This window comes from Capra hircus, chromosome 13 (genome assembly GCF_001704415.2).
Source record: "Capra hircus breed San Clemente chromosome 13, ASM170441v1, whole genome shotgun sequence".
Classification (NCBI taxonomy): domain Eukaryota; kingdom Metazoa; phylum Chordata; class Mammalia; order Artiodactyla; family Bovidae; genus Capra; species Capra hircus.
Genome location: NC_030820.1, coordinates 62,912,426 through 62,920,818, shown reverse-complemented (window position 1 = coordinate 62,920,818; position 8,393 = coordinate 62,912,426). Strand labels below are relative to the sequence as shown.

The window sequence follows — 8,393 nt, the reverse complement described above, 5'->3', positions numbered from 1 at the left end:
GATGTAAGGACCAGATACTTCCTAAAGTTTCAGTTGACCTCAGTCATAGAATAAAGATATCTGTCCCATCTCTCCTGCTAATAAATATTTGACCAGCGGTTTGTTAATTTTTCTTACTCTCTGCGACAGAGATTAATTGTTATTTTACATTACACTCAACTTCTATTAGTTCAGGATTTACTTCCTCAGTGATAGTGCTGGCATTGGGCTTGAATAAAACACTTTAACCTAGACAAGCTCATTAAATTTTTGAAGGTGAGTGGACAGAAGGGAGGGAGAATCCGGCCTGGTTTTACAGTTTTGAGGGTATCAATTTAAATACACCTGGGGAGGAATGTAAATCCTTAGAGCTTTCATCACACGAAAAAAATCTTTTGTTTATCTTTTCCATTAAAAAATCTACATGAGATAATTAATGTGAACTAAACTTGTTGCGGCAATCATTTCACAATATATGTTAATTATATCATTATGCTCTACACCTTAAAATTATACAGTGCCTTACATGAATTATGTCTCAGAAACCTGGGAAAAAACTTTTTGAAATACATAATGATTCAAGAAAGTTGATGGTAAAAATAACAACACTTAAAATACTAGAGCATCTATAGTCAATATGATAAGATGAATGAAAGTGTCATTTGCATAAAAATAATTGATTTTGATGGAAATAACTTCAGTGAATTAAAAGCAAAAGTGGATAAACTAGATTTTTCTTCACTCTGCTATCTTAAAAAAATTGACCAAGGAATTAAAAAGTCTTACTATTACCTCTGAAAAATAACTTCTCAACAAATATTTTTACTCTTTCATATAATTCTGATTTCAAGGATTTAATAGGCAGAGATTCAGACTATTTTTGCAGTTAAAAAAAATAGCTGAACCAAAGTCTCAGGTTAAATGACTGAGATGAAATAGCAAGGTCAAAACAGAAGAGCAAAAAGAAAAAATAGAGTAAAAGTTGCAAGACTAAATTTTCTTCTGTTCATTTCTTTGCATTTGTACTTTTTCAATAAAAATACTTTTTACTGATATAAAAAATAAAGGAAATAAATCTATCTAGGGAGTGTCAAGGTGGGTAGAGGCCAGGGCGTACTAGATGGTGAAGAATGGAAGCCACTTTGGAGGACAATCCTGCTCTGTCCTGTTAGCCTCAGGCCACCAGAACTAGCCCTTTCTCAGAGGTACCCCACTTCCAAGTTGGCTTCTGACATCCTCAAAGTGTTCATAGGCTTGGTCCTAAACAGCTCATCCTTCTCCAAATAGGACTCCATTGCCCATTCTGTCTGTCATACTACTTTCTGCCCATTGAATCATATTTTTCAGGGTCTGATGTTACTCTTTGGACCTGATACTACACCCTGCTGAGAGCTGAGAGCTGTGAAGTTTCCTCACCTATAAACAGGAGATGTAATGGCAATGATCCCATTCACCATCAGAATCACTGTATCTATTACGCTCTCCCTGACCCAAGGGCCAGATCCTGCTTTTGAGACGTCCCTCATTGCCTGGGGCACACTTCCTTTGTGGCTCTATATTGAGAACCCCTCGAGCACAGAAGACAACTGCTCCCACCCACTTCTTTCAGGTTCCAGATCCTACTCCTACTAGCTTCTATTCCTCTCTCTCTCCCTCTGCATGCAATGTAGTATAAACCCCACATACTCATCCCACCAAATGCTGAGAAGTCTAATGAATTTCTATGAAAGTGAAGTGAAAAGTATCAGTCATTCAGTCATGTCCGACTCTTTGAGACCCCGTGGACTGTAGCCCACCAGGTTCCTCAGTCCATGGGATTCTCCAGGCAACCCACCAATACCCAATGTTGGGTTGCCATTCCTTCCTCCAGGGGATCTTCCCAACCCAGGGATTGAACCTGGGTCTCCAGCATTGCAGGCGGATTCTTTGCCATCTGAGCCACCAGGGAGAAGGCCAGTGGATTTCTAAAGGCAGGTCCTAAGCCAAGGGGAAAATATGGGAACTGGTCTTTTCATTTTAAAGATCAAAAACTAAGCACCTCCCTAACATCAGCTTTTAACTGTGCTAGAAAAAGTGCTCGTGTTGAAGACAAGTCACCAGTGCAGACTCCCTTCACAGTTATGACCATTTTCTCTATGTCTCTTTATGTCATTTCTTTCAGGAATTTCAACCAGACTTATCCTAGTCAACCAGAAAAGTTGTGATTATGTTTTATCTCAGAAGGAAAGGGCGCAGGAGTCTTGATTCCTGACCCTCCGTGTAGCTTCTGGCTCACATGCAAGCTTGCCCAATTCATCCTCAGCTTCAGCTCTGAAAATCAAGGGTCTACTTGGAGGGGCATGTTGATGAAGCCATGGAACATACCCTGTGACACCTTTCCCAGGAGCAATAGATATCAATTCACCATATTACTGCACATTTCAGAGGGAAGTTTCTGGAAGAGGTCAAGAGAATCTGCTGCATCTGGATAGGGAAATGGCTAAATCATTTTGCGTTCCAGAACACCCAACATCCTAATTTACAAGGAGAGTAAGGAGATCAAACCAGTCAAATCTAAAGGAAATCAACCTTGAATATTCATTGGAAGGACTGATGCTGAAACTGAAGCTCTAATACTTTGACCACCTGGTGTGAAAAGGAAAAGATTCTGATGCTGGGAAAGATTGAGGGCAAGAGGGGAAGGGGCCACAAGAGGATGAGGTGGTTGGATGACATCACCGACTCAATGGACATGAGTTTGAGCAAACTCTGGGAGACAGTGAAGGACAGGGAAGTCTGGTGTGCTGCAGTTTATGGGGTTGCAAAGTGTTGGACATGACTTAGCAAATGAGCAACAGCAACTTGGAGAGCTATGGGCAAGAAATGCAGGACAGCGCTCCCAGGGATGGAACCAGAGCCTATAAAGCGCAGGAACCCTTTCCCTCTCTTAGGATTCAATCTTTCTGTCTCCCCAGCTTCTTCTGCTTCTTTTCCCACATTAAGTCTGCATGCCACCTAACTTTGTTTGGGTTCCCTCAGAAGCAGACCTGGAGACACAGATTCAAATGCAGGTAGTTTATTTAGGAGTTGATCCCTGAAAATACTGATCAGTGAGAGGGACAGGCCAAGGAAAGGAATGGTGCCAGTTACCACTGATCCTTTCAAAGAGCTCCAGAGACACTGTAGAACATGGGTCAGAGTTATCCCAGGACAGGGGCTTCCTAGATGGCGCTAGTGGTAAAGAATCTGTCTGCCAACACAAGAGATGCAAGATACATGGGTTCGATCTCTGGGTCAGGAAGATGCCCTGGAGAAGGAAATGTCAACCCACTCCAGCATTCTTGCCTGGAAAATTCTATGGACGGAGGAGCCTGGCAGGCTACAGTCTATGGGGTTGCAAAGGGTTGGACACAACTGAGCGTATACACATACACACACACACAGAGTTATCCCACCCAATGGGTTAGAGAGCTGGGATACTCATTCCCCCTCCCTGTGACTTCCATCAGTCTTTGGTGGAGGGAGGGCTGCTCCCCGGGTATTAACCCTCTTTGCTGTTTAGTCACAAAGTTGTGTCCGACTCTTTTGTGACCCCATGGACTGTAGTCCACCAGGCTCTGTCCATGGGATTTTCCAGGCAAGAATACTGGAGTGGGTTGCCATTTCCTACTCCAGGGGATCTTACCAACCCAGAGATTGAATTCACATCTCTTGTGTATCTTGCCATGCAGGCAGATTCTTTAACGCTGTGCCACCACTAACCCTCTAACACTCTAGCTTTCCTTGTGTGCAGGTGACTGTGCCCCCAGCAGAAAGTGGAAGATAAAAGTCCTCAGGTGGAAGGTGGCAGGTCCCAGGTGTTTTTAGTAAACAGTGCTCCAAGAGTGTCCAGCAGAGGGCCTCACAGTTACGGGTGGTGCACTGGCCATTGGCTGCCTCCTCACCCCAGCCCAGATGCTGTGTGAGTTTTCATCACTAGTTCTTGCCCTTTGCACTTTTTTTTTTTTTTTTTTTTTTTTTTTGGCCACAGCACACAGGATCTTCCCCGATGAGGGATCAAACCTGTGTCCCCTGAAGTGGAAGCCGAAGTCTTAACCACTGGGCTGCCAGGAAAGTCTGTTCTTCCCCCTTTGTTATGGGCTTAATGATGTCTTCCCACAATTGGTATGTTGCAGCCTAACTGCCAGTACCTCCAAAAGACACTATTTGCAGAAATGGTCTTTAAAGAGGTGATTAAGTTAAAATGAGGCTTTTAGGGTGAGCCCTAATCCAATCTGATTGTCATCCTTACTAGAAGAGGAAATTGGACACACAGAGAGACTCCAGGGATGCTCACACACAGAGAAAAGACCATGTGAGGAAGCAGTGAGGAGGCAACCATCTGCAAACCAAGGAGCTAAAACCTCAGGAGGAACCAACCCTGCTAGCACCTTGATCTTAGACTTTTAGCCACCAGAATCTTGAGAAGTACACTTCTGTTTGTTGAACTACCTGGTCTGTGGTACTTTGTTATGGCAGCTGTAGTAAAGTACTACACCCTTCCAAGGATCTGTTTCTCCATCCCCAGTTGGCCCAGCCAAGTTGCCTCTGGTTGACCCAGCTCATCTTTTTGAGCCAGGCCATGTCCAGGGCATCACCAGCTTGATGGACGTGAGTTGGAGCAAACTCTGGGAACTGGTGAAGGGCAGGGAAGCTTGGTGTGCTGCAGTCCATGGGGTAGCAGAGAGTCAGACATGACGGAGCTACCGAACTGTCTGATGGGTCAGAAAGGACTGAACCATCCCTGGGTCAGGTGTCCATCTGAGTCCATCTAGCCATTAGGGGGAGCAGGATTGCATAGCAAGGACTGTGAATGAGAAAGGGAACATCATTGGAGAAGGCACCAAATGTGCCTTGGCCTTCTGGAATGGCGCTAGGCTGATGTGGCCAGTCATCCACATACTTGATTTAATCTGGTTTTTTTTCTTTTACTTTATTTTACTTTACAATACTGTATTGATTTAATCTGGATCATCTTCAAACTACTGTGTCTTTGTCCTAGAAACAGATCATTGGGGAAAATAAATCAACACAAGGCTGAGCATCTAGACACTGCCTCGGACAACCCAAACCTCAGATCACAGGTTGGCTAGTTTCCTGGCATGGAGATTGTGACTGTGAAAGCCTGCAGCCCTGTCCACCGGGGCCGAATCAGAAGCTAAGAGGCGCAGCTCGCCTTGTCTGGAAACCAGCAGGCTGCGAGGCTGACAGTTAATTAGATTAATTAGGAAACCATGCCTTAAAATGTAATGTTGTTTTCATGAGCTCTTAAAGCCGATCAAAATGTTTGCTGAGCTTTATGGCTGGTAATTAACAACCTTGTAAAAATACACAAGGAAACAAGGAGATGTCAGGGAGCTAATGAATGTGACAGCTGCCAGACACACAGACCAAGCCTGGTTCCAGCCTTAACATCAGCTGGCTTTGAATCCCAACGCTGCTTCAGTTTGCTGTGGCCTCAGACGAGTTCCTCACCCTCTCTGGTCTTCTACAGTCATCTGCCTAGATGATGACCTCTAAGCCCTGGACCAGCTGCATTTCTCAGATGCTCCCTTTCTGCTCCCTCTCAAAAGCTCCATCCTCTTGCAGCTCCACTGCTCTGAGGGCTATTCAACCCTCAAGAATTCTTAGGTCAAGGCCTAAGTCTTCCACCATAGGGAGACCCCTAGCATACCACTCCTTGGAAGTGGACGTACAAAGCTTTCATGGCTAAAGATCCACTCAGCCTTCTTTGGCAACAAGTTTTCCCTTTAGGAGAGCTCTCCCTCCTGGTTCTCAGTCCCTGTGCTGTGGTCAGAATCGATTGCTTGGCGCTACGATGGGCTTGTGTCTCAGCGATAGTAATCAGAGCATCTTAGTCCCCTGACCACAGTGATTTGTTCAGGGATGGTCACCTGACACCATCAGAGCCAATGAGACACAACAGAGAGAGAGACTCTCCCTTCGATTCCTCAGGCCCAGGATTGCAGGCAGCCCTTTGGCAGCATGCTCAATGTGCATGCTCCAGCACGGAGCAAGGCTGAGCCAATGATGGAGAGAGACCAAGCGTGAGTACCAGTCATCTGGGCCCCTGAGTTCAGTGACATCTTAAATTTACCCTTGGAGTTTTCAATCACATGAACCAAAAAGTTTCCTTTATTAGTTTAAGCCATTTTGAGGTGAGTTTTCTGTCATTTGCAAACAAGACTACTACTTGACCTTCCTCTGTTTAAAGCTTGGGGAGATGAGAAGGAATCAGTGCAAGAAGACTGAGCAGTGGCCAGTGAAATAGGAGAAAAACCAAGAAAATAAAATGTCCTGGAAGCCAAACGAGGAAGGGATTTTAAGGAGATGAGAGCGGTCGTCTATGTGCAGCCACATGTGGTGTTGTGAATACAGGGGTGTGAGAAAGAGAGGGAGAGAAACAAAATCATAAAGGCAGAGAAAAAAGAGAAATCATTTTATAGTGAAAGTACACGCTAGAATTAGTACATGCTGTTTCCTGTGCATAAAATGTCATTTGTCCTCTTTTTCCCTTTGAGAATTTTTGTTTATCTTCTCAAAGCCCACCTCAAGGGCATCTCCTCTTTCCCAAGTCCCGAGGCAGAGTTAGTCACTCTTTTCCCAACGCCCCCTTGGCGTGTTGACCTGTGAAGTTTCTCTATACACATTTCACTCTGAGCCCCTTCATAATTGGACTGGAATGGATACATAAGGTTGCCACTTGTTTATGGGCTAAACTGCCAGAAGGAAAAGAAGAAAATACCTTCAATTGCTGTTGACAAGATTCATTGTTTACCCAATGCCTTTTTTATAAGAACTCACATTAAGAATTCTCAAGACAAAAAGATGGGGTGTCTTAAACAACCAATAGATTTCCTCCTAGAAGATAATGAGAATTACTGAGTATATTGAGTCTCTTTTTTGTTTTCACCTCCAAGGCTCTCAAAGCTAATCAAATGCTTTCGTCAACGTCACCAGTGACCTCCATGTTGCTAAATCAAGTGATCAGTCCTCAATTCTCACCTTATTTATCCCATTAGCATCACTGCACATAGATGACCACTATCTTCTCCTTAACATCCTTTCCTCGTTTGGCTTCCAGGACATTTTATTTTCTTGATTTTTCTCCTGTATCACTGGCCACCATTCAGTCTTCTGTCACTGATTCCTTCGCATCTCCTCAACCTTTAAACGAGGAAGGTTATAGGGTCTGCTCCCTTGTCATGTTCATCTCTGTCACATTACCTCCACTGGCAATCTCATATCACCTCATGACTTTAAATACCATCTCTCTGATGATGATGCCCCAATTTTTGTCTGTATCCCAGACAGATTTGTATCTGTAGCCTCCCCGATCTTGGGCTCATATGTCCAACGCCAATTTCATCTCTCTCTCTTTTTTGACTGCACGGTGCAGCATGTGGGATCTTCCCCGACCGGAGATCAAACCCGTGCTCCCTGCACTGGCAGGAAGATTCTTAACTACTGAACTGCCAGGGAAGTCCCCCCACGTCTCTTTTTAGACATCCATATTAGTCAGCTCAGGCTGCCATAACGAGATGCCACAGGGTGCGTGGCTAAAACAACAGACATTTATTTTCTTACAGTTCTGGAGGCGGAAAGTCCAAGACCAAGGTGCCTGCAGGGTTGGTTTCTGGTGAGGCCTCTCTTCCTGGTTGTTGATAGTCACTCACTATGTCCCCACATGGCCTTTCATCTGTGTGTACCTAGAGAGAGAGATCTCTGGGTGTTTCTTCCTATAACAACAGCAGACTATCAGATTAGGGTCCCATCTTTTCTGTCTCATTTAACCTTAATTGCCTCCTTAGCAATCCTAACTCCAGTACTGTCACACTGGGGGGTTAAGGCCTCAACATATGGATTTTAAGGGGACACAATTCAATCCATAACATTATATCCAACAGGCTTCTCAAACTAAACACATTTGAGATTAAATCTGTTCTCCCCAAGCCTGCTCCACCCACAATCTTTCTTGTCTCAGGAAATGAAAATTCAAAACTTTTAGTTGCTCAAGACAAAATCCTTGGGGACATCCTTGATTCTTTCTCTTTTTCCATACCCCCCTCCAATCCACAAGCAAATCCCACCATCTCCACCTTAAAAATATATTCTGGGGAACTGCCTGGTGGTCCAGTGGTTGGGACTCAGCACTTCCACTGCTGAAGGCCCAGGTTCAATCCCTGGTCAGGGAACTAGGATCCCAAAAGCTGTGCAATGCAGCCCAAAAAAGAAGAAAGAATAATAATAGAGTGAAATATATCCTGTACCCAATCACTTCTCACCTCCTTTCTGCTTCTACTCTCTCCCAAACTGTCATCATCTCTTGCCTGGATTATGACGATCGTCTTCTGAATGGTTTTCCTGCTTCTGCCCTATCACCTTCCAGTCTATTT

At 44.3% G+C, this 8,393-nt stretch overlaps 1 non-coding gene across 1 annotated transcript; it reads left to right on the top strand.

Moving 5' to 3' along the window:
• On the top strand, window positions 8,120-8,192 carry TRNAG-UCC. The gene has a single exon. It is a non-coding gene; the product is annotated as a tRNA-Gly (tRNA).